Below are 12,732 nucleotides of genomic sequence, written 5' to 3' on the forward strand. Positions count from 1 at the left end.
TTAATGCATAGACTCAAGTAAGACCAGGAAGGAGACAACAAACCAAAGGATGAGCTGGAATATTCTACATAAGACAGCAACCCCAAACACAATAGTACAGAGGCTGGGATTGTTTACAAGATGGAAAAAAGGAGAAAAGAAGATGGGAAAGTTGAGAGCAGCAAGGATGTTGAAGTCTGAATTGGACAAGAAATTTTTAAGAGGGATATTTAATATTCTATTGCAAGATGCTTGTTTGTTGTGCTGTAAACGCTTTCTTCTTTGGTAAAATCTGGCAGTAACTACAGGGTCTTGTCTGGGTGGTCTTTTGTGGAAATCAAAGGAAGAGAATAAATTCCCCCTCAGACTCCACTCAGTATGGAAAGTGGACAAGACATGCAGGACAGTAAAATGACCCGCATTGAATGAAGTAATTAAACAAGTCTTCTGGGAATATGTGTATATTGAAGGCATAGAGAAATTGGTCTTCACAAATTGAGGGTTGTGCCAGACTCACCTAGATTTTACATGATGTGGTGAACCCTGATAACAGCTTGTTCACACATAGGTATGTACGCTTCAGTTAAAGTTTTCTGTAAACTCTACATAGCTTAATTTGTAGCATGGATTCAGACACATTTGATTAAAGTTTTTACTGATTTTATAACTTTCAGATTTCCACCAACCTTTTCCAGTTCTGATAAAGAAAAGTCCCAGAAGGACCCAAATTCTGATGATGAGAGGAATGAGGCTGTACTTCACTGAGAATGACCCTGAGTAAGGGCCATTTCTACCTGGGTATGGCACCAGATTTACAGCATCAGAAATATTTACCAAGTGGAGCCACACGCTGTGCCATTTTCATCAAAAATGAAAATGGGTCCCAAGATATCCATTGTCTAGATATCAGCCACCAGGTGGTGTTCTGCAGCACAAAACTCCACGGTATGGCATGCAGGGCCGGGCGTGCCAGGAAAATATTAACATAGCTTAAATTCCTTGAATATTTAAATACAATAAAAAGAATCTAACTTATAAACACAGTTTTTTTAATATATTAGCAGAACCATATTGGCTCATGCAATGGAAGTCACAGGAATATTCTGGTTTTGTTTTGAGTTCTCTAGACCATAGAATATGTCTTGATGAGTTTGTTGTTGTCATTGTTGTTGTTGTTACTCCAAAGTTCATAATAATTTTTATTTTCCCACGTGACCAAAAAATACAGAAAGGCTACTTTGAGAAATAACTTTATGTTATTTCTTCATTTTGAGAAATAACCTCTTTGTGATTTAATAAGAAGAACAGCTGAGAGATTAGGAGAGGCAGCTTTCATAATGCCCAGCTCTGCCAGCAGTTCAGTGTAAGACCTTGGGCGAGTCACCACCTGGCTTCCCTCTTCTTCTTCTGTAAAATAAACAACTGGGCTAGGCTTTTTCTGAAGTCCCCTGGAGCTCAAACCTGCTGTCATTTTATGATTCTAAATGCACCATTATCATTGCTCCTGTTCAAGTATTACGGAATAATTTATGAAGAACAAACAGGTTGAAGACTTAAATAAATGCATAAAAAAGAACTGAAGAGATAAGTGCATTTTAAGCTCCATCGATGAAAGAAGGCCCCGTGAGGCATCTATAATCATGAAAGTAGTTTGTTTCTTAGCATGTATTTTGCTACTTCTATTAGGAAAAAAAACCAAACCAGCCCATAACTAACAAAACTGGCCAAAAATTCCTGCTCTATTTTTATCAAGCAGGTGTCTCTAAAGAATGCTAAATAGCCAAGACATGAAACTACCAAGAAATCACATGGCATGACCCCTATGCTCATAGCAGCACTATTCACAATAGCCAAGAAATGGAAACAACCTAAATGTCCATCGACAGAGGAATGGGTAAAGAAGACGTGGTACATATATAAAATGGAATACTACTCAGCTATAAAAAGAATGAAATAATGCCACTTGCAGCAACATGAATGGAACTAGAGATTATCACACTAAGTGAAGAAAGTCAGAAAAAGAAAGACAAATACCATATCACTTATATGTAGAATCTAAAATATGACACAAATTAACTTGTCTATGAAACAGAAACAGACTCACAGACATAGAGAACAGACTTGTGGCTTCCAAGGGGGAGGGGGTGGGGGAAGGATGGATTGGAAGTTTGGGATTAGCAGATGCAAACTATTATATATAGAATGGATAAACAACAAGGTCCCACTGTATAGCACAGGGAACTATATTCAATATCCTGTGATGAACGATAATGGAAAAGAATATGAAAAAGAATGTATATGTATATGTATAACTGAATCACTTTGCTGTATGGCAGAAGTTAACACAACATTGGAAATCAACTAAACTTCAATAAAATAAAAATTTTTAAAAAGCATTCATATGGCATGAACATTGAACTTTAAAACTCCCAGTGTTTTTGGAGATTTTGCAAAGCTTTCTATTCCTGTGGTTTTATCAGCTACCTTATTGTTTATAAACTGCCTTGTTTCAGAATAGAACTGAGGGTACATACCACTCTACATCTAGCCCTAGAAATGGCCTCTGTGTTTGGAAGCAGACTTTAACAGGTTCCTCAAGTTCAGACCATTGCCTTATTACAGGAAAGCTATTACAAGATGATGTCATTTCTGGCTTTCAGTTTGTCTAGAAAACTACCTACTTTCTCAGTTTAATACACCACACTCTGCTATCTCTTTTCTTGCCTCTTGGTGTGGCACCTGATCTCAGAACCAAAGCTTTCATCTTAGATCTAGTCAGACACGGAGAAACACGTGGGAGAAGACGCAAACACATAAAGCTTCCAAATGAGAACTTCTCCTTCTGAGGGAAACAACAGCTTAGTGAGTTCTTGGTAATAGGGAACACGCGTGAGCTCACTCTGTTCGAGAGCTATAACTTGAGTAGCCGATCTGAGGGCAGGATCCAAGGTTCTAGGCCAGCTCCACCCCAGTCTGCTCTGACCATAACACATTTCCTCCAGACTCTCAGGGTCTTGCTTTTGACCGTTTGGGTGCAATGAAGAAAGATGAGAAGGAAAGCAAGAGACAAGAGAGATGGAAACTTTTTAATATGTCCCTAAAAGCCTCTTTATAGAGATGAGTAATAAAAAGATTGAGGCCAGCAAACATATTCAACCTTTCCACATTTTCTCTAAACTGTTATAAAACTGAGAGTCTTCTAAGGTCAGAGTTAAAGTAGTACAGCCTTGTTTTTGTATTTTAAATGGTTTTTAGTGGAATGCTAAAATAGCCTCAGCACTAGTAAAAGGCATAGTCGAGCCATTTTGATTTGACTCAGGAGGGGATAATAGGACCCACCACGTAGGGAGGTTAGATCATTTTGATGTGAACTCTCACCCTGATGCCAAGTATGGCTCCATGCAGCTCCTCCACCCCCCCACCACGCACGTATTTCCCTTCTCCGCCAATCAGGGCACGATATACGATGAGATCACCTAGTTGATTTTGACCAATCATAATTTATTACTCTCAATTCTTTCAAAACACATCAGTTGAATGCCTACTATGTGTCAGACACTGTTCTAAGTACTGGGGATGCAGCAATGGACAAAACACAGAACTCTGCCCTCCCAGAACTTATAGTCCAGTTCAGGGAGAAGGAAAAATAAATCAGTAAAGTACACAATAGGTTCGAAGGTGATAAAGAGAGAAAATGAAGCAAGGAAGGGAGTGTAGTATATTCAGGGAAGAGGGGGAAAGTTGGAGAGGGCTGCAATGTCAAATATGGTGGTCAGGGAAGGCCTTGCCCCAAGTGAAATTTGAAAAATGACCTCAAGAAAATGAAGGGCAAGCCATGTGTCTGAGCAAATGTGAAAGTTCTAGATCAGAGGCATGTCCAATGCTTCAAGGAGTACTAGGGACGCCAGTGTGTCTGCAGCAGGATAAGTAAGAGTAAGCAGTAAAGCAAAGAGGTAAGAAGGGGTGGGAGACAGGTTTGGCTTTTACTGGGTGAAAGTGGAAATTATTGGGAGATTTCAAACAAAGTCATGACATTATGTGACTTCCATTTTAAGTGCTAGAACTGACTGATCATGACCAAAAAAGGCAGAAGCAGGGAAACGAGTTACCAGGCTGCTACAACTCTCCACACAAGAAATAGTGATAGCTAGGACCAGGGCAATGGGGATGGAAGTGATTGGAAGTAGTTACATTTCTGATGTATTTTTTATTCTAAAGCCAACAGGATTCTCAGGTGTTTAGATTGAGAGCATGGAAGAGAGGAGTTAAGAATTACTCCATGGTATTTGGCATGAGAATCAGAAGGAAGGATTTGCCATAAGTTAAGATGGCATGTTTGTTTGCAGACATGATAAGTTTAAGAAACCTCTTAGGCATCCAGGTGGAGAGGTCAAGTAGGCAGGGACAAGTCTAGAGTTCAAGGAGAGAGAGGGTGATAGATGGTATTTAAAGCCATGACACCAGATGTGACTGAGACCAAGAAAAGAAGTCCAAGGACCAGATCCTGGGGAGCTCCTACTTTGAGAGACTGGAAATTAGGAGCAACGAGCCAAAGAGACAGAAAGAGTGGCCAGTTTAGAAGGAGAAAAACCCGGAGAGCAGAGTATGTTGGAGTGAAGGGAAGTCTCCAGATGAAGGGAGTGATCGACTGGGTCAAGTTTGCCTGACAGGCAGGTCAAATCAAATAAGGGCTGAAAATGGATACTGGGTTTAGTGATTCTGCCAAGTCAGGGCAACGAGGACTGAGTGCTGTTGTAATATGGCCCACTAACCTGAACAAAAGAAATCGATCAAGTTTTTGGCTAAATAATTAGATCTCAGGGGGAAAACCTTTATCATCTTCAGTGGTCCTTTGTTTCATAAATATTACTTGAGAAGGAGAGAGAGTTTTATTCTCTCTATAATGACAGTCAGACTTAATAGTATCACTGCTTAGCTCACAATGGCTGGTTTAATTTCACATGAAGTACAGATACTTTTTTGCTTCTTAGACTTCGGAAATCACAGACGATTTTCTTTCTTAATTAAAATTAGACTTTATTTTTTTCTAAATCATACCTGGAATGCAAAAATGTATATTTCCTTTAACTATTTTGATTTGAGGGATTTTTTTCCCCTTGTCTCTCTCCTTCCAGCTAATTCTGAAGGTTTTCTCTGTTTGTGTGAGCATCTCAGACCACTCCCCTTTCTCATCCCCTTGCAATATCTGATGCCTCTGCATTATCACAATCAATCTGATCTTGAGCATCATAAAATTCTACATATTCCCAGAGCAGCAGATTTGATGTCACTGACAAAATATGATGGATTCGAAGAACAGGTGAGCAAAAGGAATGGCAGGCAAGGGCAAAGATACCTAAGAGGAAAAGAGAGAAGAAGCTGGAGGAGGCGGGCTTAACTGACCATGTGCTTCCGTTATTTTCCACAGAAACAGGTTAAATCAGAAACTGCAAGATTTAGAAATTCCATGTGGATAAAGTCCAGCCAAACGTATGCACATTAAATAATTGTACACATTTAATAAATAAACACCATGGCAATATCTATGCACCTCAACTAATGATATTGGTCAGCAACTAACGTATTAAAATTCACTCAACCAATTTTGAGGATAACTTCCTATTTGCATAACTTTCCAAACTGGTTTGTGTATATAGAAATTGCCTCATTCTGAACGGTTGGCAGTACAAACCAAAATAGTCCATAGGATCTTCTTGCCATGATATCCCAATCCTAACTCTTAAAACACATAAACAGTTGAAGATGTCAAGTAGTTCATAAGTATGTTTCAAAGCTGCAATTTTAACGTTTCTCATTTATTCATTATGGTAAATCTCAGAATATAAGCAGCAAATAAATGTTACCATGTCCTACATTAGATTTGATTATTTTGGTGTTCTTGGCACTTTTAAAAGAACTAGGAAAATAAAGGAAAGGTATACCCTCCAATTGCAATGAAGTAATTACTTTATTAGTCCATTAGTCTTACTAGAACCTAGCAGTTCCAGAAAATGCTTAACTCAACAGATGTCTTTCTCCTATGATATCCTTTAAAAAAGAGAAAGCAGTGAAAGACAAGGAAGAAATATTATACTGCCAGAACTTGCAGAAATACTTTCTGAATGTAAACAAACATTTTCAGGGAAAAAAAAGGGGGGGATATCAGATGTTCAAGGAAATAAATGCTGAAAATATTTTTAAATAAGTACTATATGTTTGGGCTTCCCTGGTGGCGCAGTGGTTAAGAATCCAACCGCTAAGAATCCACCTGCCAACTCAGGGGACATGGGTTCGAGCCCTTCTCCGGGAAGATCCCACATGCTGCGGAACAACAAAGCCCGTGCGCCACAACTACTGAGCCTGCGCACCGCAACAAGAGAAGCCTGCACACTGCAACAAAGAGTAGCCCCCCTAGCCGCAACTAGAGAAAGCCCACGTGCAGCAACAAAGACCCAACGCAGCCAAAACATAAATTAAAAAAAAAAAAGTACTATACGTTTAAAATAACATTTTAGTAGTATATTGTATTCTTTTCCATTGCAGTGAATTTGACACCTTGAAAAGAAATTGAACATCTTTTTGTTTTCTATGTCTTTTTTCTATGTCTTTGGAACTGTTATTTTTATTATCCTGGCAACAATATTTTGCAGAAAGTCATGGAAACATGAATAGGGAACCCACAGCAATATTATAAATTTCTAAGGAAACAACTGCAATATTAATATGAAGAGGAAATTCAAAATTTGGAAGTAAACTGTAGTAAAATAGTACTTTGAAATAATGCAGTTTTTAAAATGTCATTAACTCTACATTTCCCTCTATATTCTAAATCAATAAAAACGTTTCAGAGTGCTTCCATTTTGCCATGGCTGATTTTTCTTTATTCTCCCAGAGTATAAGGTTTTTGTTATTTTTGGTAAAAAAAAAAAAATAAAGCTACATTAAGATTCAGCCTCAAAAGAGATTGAATTCCTAGTAACTGCAGATGCATGGCACTTACTGCTAATTGGACATGGCTGCTTTTAGCAAATCTGGTAGCTGCTAAAAGCTACTGTTGCCGTAGTGCTGCTTCACCAACACACTGGGCACACATACACCATCCACCTCTCCTTTACCAAGGCTACACGTCTGCAAAGTCTGCCTACCAAAGTGCAGAGCCGACTCCTTTGTTAGAATGCATAGAGACAGAAATCTTAAAGAGTCACCTACAAGGGCACTGCCAGAAAATGAGGACCTCTTAATGCATATTAAATATTCTTATTAAAACATTATTACAGTAAAGTATCTCCCTGTTATAATATGCTGTTTCAAGCCCCATGCCTTGTAGAGTGGGCTACAAAAGGAAACGCTATTAGCACTTTCTTAATTACCTTCTCTCTAGTGTGCCGTACTGCCTGGCTGGTAGACTGTAGTTTGGGGAAATATTGCGAACTAAGTTATATCTGTGCCTCATATCATCATTTGTGTTTTTGTAGGATGTTTGTTATGAGAAGTCTAAAATTACTTTGTTAAAAATTGGACCACATTTACCAGTACCACATAAATCTCCTGGTTTAAATATTAATGCTTTCCTTTTTTCTAAATTTACAGCTTCAGTAGATTCTACCAATTCTACTCTCTAACAATAATTTCATAAAACATTCAAGTTCAGACAAAAATGTCCTATGTGCATCATTGTTCTTATTCATATTCCAGGACTCTTTGTGTCTTACTGTCTGCATTAGACACATTCTATGGGCGTAAGCTGAGTTATTGGAAGGGAATTATTGAGAGCAAGTGAAGAGAGAAAAATCCAGAAGTAATGACTTGAAAATAATCAAAATGTAACTCTCAAATGGCCAGTATGATTATGGACCAAATACATATAAATATTATACAAATCAGCATATGCTTCTTCTGTTTCATAGCTGGGACCCCATAGATCATGACTCACAAGAAATTCCAACCCTTTCCCTAAAGAAGTTAATATCATCCATTTCAGGCAAATTTGCCCAAGGTCATATGGCAAAGTCAGGGTCAGCCAAAAATTGAACCCATTAATGTTGACACATAGCAGATTACCGTGCTTCCTTAAATACCTAACTTACCTATTGGACACTGTTTTAAGTGTCTGAAGACTGGTGATGAGACCATTTATACTACATAGATTGCAGTGCATCAAGATTGCCTGTTACTATTGCTTTTCACATATCAATAGAATCATTTTTTTTTCTCCACTTGGGTTAGTTTTCCAGGTTTCTCCTCAAATGCATCTTGGACTCCTGGAACAAATCTTGGGTTCCATCCTGCCTAGAGGCAGGATGAACAATCTGAACCCTGACTTTTGATTTCCAGTTGAGAGAATGTGATTTAAAAAAAAAAAAAGTCGTAAAATTAGACCTGATTTCTGAACAAAGCTGACCTGCTTAGCAATGACTTCTCAAATCCCATAGCTCCTCATTTGTTGCCAAAATAAAACACCTGTCAGAGAGGGTCTGGTTTTAGAGTTAGTGTTCCAAAGGAAGGGGCTTCTACTTCAAGGAGGTAACAGGGTAGTCTCTTACTCTGAAGGAAAAGCACTTTGGAAAGCTTGGTAAAATTGTAGCTGCTCATGAAAAATTTTTTCAGTGGAAACCCAGAAAATGTTCTTCATCGGAGACATCTTTCTCCTGGTTCTAAAGGAAAACTACAAAATACCCCTTTTAAAATACCTGGAAGTAGGTCAAGGCCACCCAGAAGACTGAAGGCTCTACGCTCGTCAGTGTTGTTGGGGAACATTGACCCAGATCTGGGAAGGAGATGAAGAGAAGAAACCTATAGCACCTCCTCCTCGCCCCCCGTCCCATTACTTTTCTCAATTAAAAAAATATTTTTACCACTTCTTATCAGTTGTGATGGCTAAAATCAAAAATATAGATAATAACAAATGTTGGTCAGGATGTGGAGAAATTGGAACCCTCATACAGTAAGAATGTAAAATTCTGCAACCATTTGGCAGTTCCTCAAAATGCTAAGCATAGAGTTACCGTATGACTCAGCAACTCCATTCCTAGGTATATACCCAGGAGAATCAAAAACATATGTCCACACAAAAAACTTGTATACAAACGTTCATAGCAGCATTATTTACAATAGCCAGAAAGTGGAAACCCTAATGTCCATCAACTGATGAGGGGAAAAGCAAAATGTACTATATCCATAGAATGGAATATTATTTGGCAATAAAAAGAATGAAGTACTGATACATGCTACACTATGAATGACCCTTGAAAACATTACGCTAAGTGAAATAAGATACAAAAGACCAGATGTTGTATTGTTTCATTTATATAAAATGTCCGGAATGGGACTCCATAGAGACATACAGGAATTGAGAATGTTCTAAAATTAGATTGGTAATAGTTGCATAATACATTGAATATACCAAAAACTCCTGGGTTTCCCTGGTGGCACAGTGGTTAAGAATCTACCTGTCAGTGCAGGGGACACGGGTTCAAGCCCTGGTCCAGGAAGATCCCACATGCTGCGGAGCAACTAAGCCCGTGCGCCACAACTACTGAGCCTGCGCTCTAGAGCCCGTGCGCCACAACTACTGAGCCTGCACTCTAGAGCCCGCAAACCATAACTACTGAGCCCCTGTGCCACAACTACTGAAGCCCTCATGCCTGGACCCCGTGCTCCACAACAAGAGAAGCCACCGCAACGAGAAGCCTGTGCACTGCAACGAAGAGTAGCCCCCGCTCGCTGCAACTAGAGAAAGCCCGCGCACAGCAGTGAAGACCAAACGCAGCCAAAAATAAAATAAATAAATTTTTAAAAAGAAATAAGTAAATAAAACTAAAAATAAATTAAAACTCCTGAACTGTATACACTTTAATTTTATTTATTTATTTATTTATTTATGGCTTGTTCGGTCTTCGTTTCTGTGCGAGGGCTTTCTCTAGTTGTGGCAAGTGGGGGCCGCTCTTCATCGCGGTGCACAGGCCTCTCACTATCGCGGCCTCTCTTGTTGCGGAGCACAGGTTCCAGACGCGCAGGCTCAGTAGTTGTGGCTCACGGGCCCAGTTGCTCCGCAGCATGTGGGATCTTCCCAGACCAGGGCTCGAACCCGTGTCCCCTGCCTTGGCAGGCAGAGTCTCAACCACTGCGCCACCAGGGAAGCCCTGTATACCCTTTAAATAGGTGAATTTTATTTATGTGGAATATATCTCAATAAAGCTGTGGAAAAGTTTTTAAAGCACTATCACATACATTATCACATTGGCTTTTCATACTCGTCCTCAAAAATGATGATTGTAAAGACCAGGTGAGATAATATATATACAACAAAACACAGAAAAGAAAAACAGCAACTACTTTTAAAATTAAAAGTCTATAGTCGTGAATAGTAGTCTGGGTTCTATTTCTGGGCTCAGAAATATTTCTGTGGTAAAAGAAACAATTTACTAGGGGTTTGCCTCCTGCAGCACATCTGCATCGTCAATGATTCAGGCATTAAAGGCTCTTACAGTCACCCAGAATATATTTGTGATGCACTCATTGACTCTTTTGATACAGCCAGAGTCTAAGAGCTTTCGGGGTACAAAACGTTCCATCCATCACTCTTTCCATTTATGCACTACTAAGTGACTAAAAGGAAAGGGGATTTTAGACCTTCGGTTAGTCCACATTTTAAAACCACTCAGTAAAACAGAAAAACCTATTTTTTGGCAGATGACAACAACACTGATGCCTGAGATAATATGAAGAAGGTAGAACAACCTAAGGATTCACGGCCGATGCTAGAGAAACAGTAGCAAAATCTTACATAGCACTTCCTCCATAACAGGCATAGATCTAGCAAGTTACATATATTAACTCATTTAAACACCACAACAACCAGTTATTAACTCTAGTTCACACATGAGAATGCGAGACTCTGAGTAGCTTGCCCAGTGTCACCCAGCTCACAAGTGGCAGAGACTGGATTGGCACCAAATGCTCTGACTCCAGAATCTGTATACTTGACCTAGTCTACCGGCTCCTCATCTAAATCCAAGTCTGATATAGAAAAGAGCTGCCACACATTATGTTTTCTCTAATAATATTTTTAATCAAAGTAAAACTTAAAATCAAATGCATATAATCACCCAAATTTGTATCTTTCCTCACCTTGAGTCTTCCTCAACCAGATTCATTTATATTGCATATAGCACTTCAGTTTAACCACCATATCAAAGGTAATCTGGTCATGTTATCTGGTAGCTAGAGGACTTTTTGATGAAAAAATAAACTTGAGATAGTAAAAAGTTTAGCTCTGTATTAAAATACATAACGTTTGTTATAAAACACAAAAACAATCATGAACCATTTAATAAAATTATTGGAACCTCTTATAGCTGTTACAGGGATAATTTTAAACAATCATCCTCTTCGTGGCCTCTGTCTAAAATAATACAAACTGCACAAACTTAAAAAGACAAAAAAATAAATCAATCAAATATTGGGGCTACATACTTCTCAAGAGAAAAAAAAGAGGAAGAGGTACTCATTGTTCTCTTTTCATTGAGATGATATATTTTTGTTGAACTGAATCATGTTTTCCTGGAGTAATAAAGAACTAGCCAATAGCCCATCAGTAACAAGAGTGATTGATCTACTTGTATTTTGAGGTCCACAAGTTTGATTAACTTCAGCACTTCCACTGTTTGAAAAAGAAAGCACAGGCAGGTGGCATTCAAGTTGTAATTTGTTCGTGATTATCCTAATGGGATACATCTAAAAAAAAGCAAAATACATAGATAGAAATGTTCAGAAAACAATGAAAAACCTAAATCAAGAAATAGGAGTCACTGACTGAGAATTACTTGATTATTCAGTGAGTTTAGGAAGATGCTAACAGAGAGTTCAGAGAATCCAGAAGGAAATAAACCACCTTCATTTTAATTATGCACACTACAGGTTACAAAAGTTTGACCTAAAAAAATACAAAGTCATTTTCTTTGAGAATCATCTTGGTTTATGCAATTCTTACAAATGTACAAAGATGAAAAAGTGTGGTTTAATACTTTCCTACCAGGAACACACCTTTTAAAGGTGTAAACATACTGGAAGTACATGGTAACATTAGAGACAAAAAACTAGCTAATTTATGTTCCCTTAAAATCAGCTGAAAAATGAATGACTTCTCCTTGTCCACTCTTGGTGGGATTACAAAATGGTGCAACTGCTATGAAAAACAGTATGGCAATTCATCAAAAAACTAAAAATAGAATTACCATATGATCCAACAATCCCACTCTACGTATACATCCAAAGGAACTGAAAGCAGGGTCTCACAGAGATATTTGCATACCCATGTCCATAGCTGCATTCCCCACAAGAGCCAAGAGGTAGAAGCAACCCAAATGTCCATAGACAGATGAATGGTGCATTCATGTAGCACTCAAATATTATCTTATCTCCTTTTTGTATTCCCAATCAGTCTGTGAAATCTGAAAGAAAGAAATAAGGACTTATATTTCTTTGTGTCTATAATGCCCAGCACATTCATGCATTCACTCAAAAATATTGATTGAATGCCTATATACTTGGCCTTATTCTAGGTGTAATGACCATCGATGTACAACATACACACCTTCACTAAATACATGACTGGTGAACTTGATTATAATGATTCTATTAAACTGAATTTAACACACAGTAGCAAACATTTAACTGGCCATGTTGTAGGGCAGGAACTGTTCTAAGCATCATTATTATTATCTCCAGATTGTAAATGAAAAAACTGAGGCA

General features: G+C 38.4%; 1 long non-coding RNA gene across 1 annotated transcript in view; it reads right to left on the bottom strand.

Annotated features, from left to right (window-relative positions):
- Positions 1-1,086: 1,086 nt before the first annotated feature.
- LOC309634955 overlaps positions 1,087-12,732 on the bottom strand; it is an 84,344-nt gene continuing 72,698 nt past the window's right edge. Inside the window, exon 3 of the long non-coding RNA XR_014248525.1 lies at positions 1,087-12,431. This is a non-coding gene — a long non-coding RNA (uncharacterized lncRNA). The remainder of the gene's footprint in view (positions 12,432-12,732) is intronic.

The sequence above is a fragment of the Balaenoptera borealis genome, assembly GCF_965194805.1.
Source record: "Balaenoptera borealis genome assembly, chromosome: 9".
Taxonomy (NCBI): Eukaryota; Metazoa; Chordata; class Mammalia; order Artiodactyla; family Balaenopteridae; genus Balaenoptera; species Balaenoptera borealis.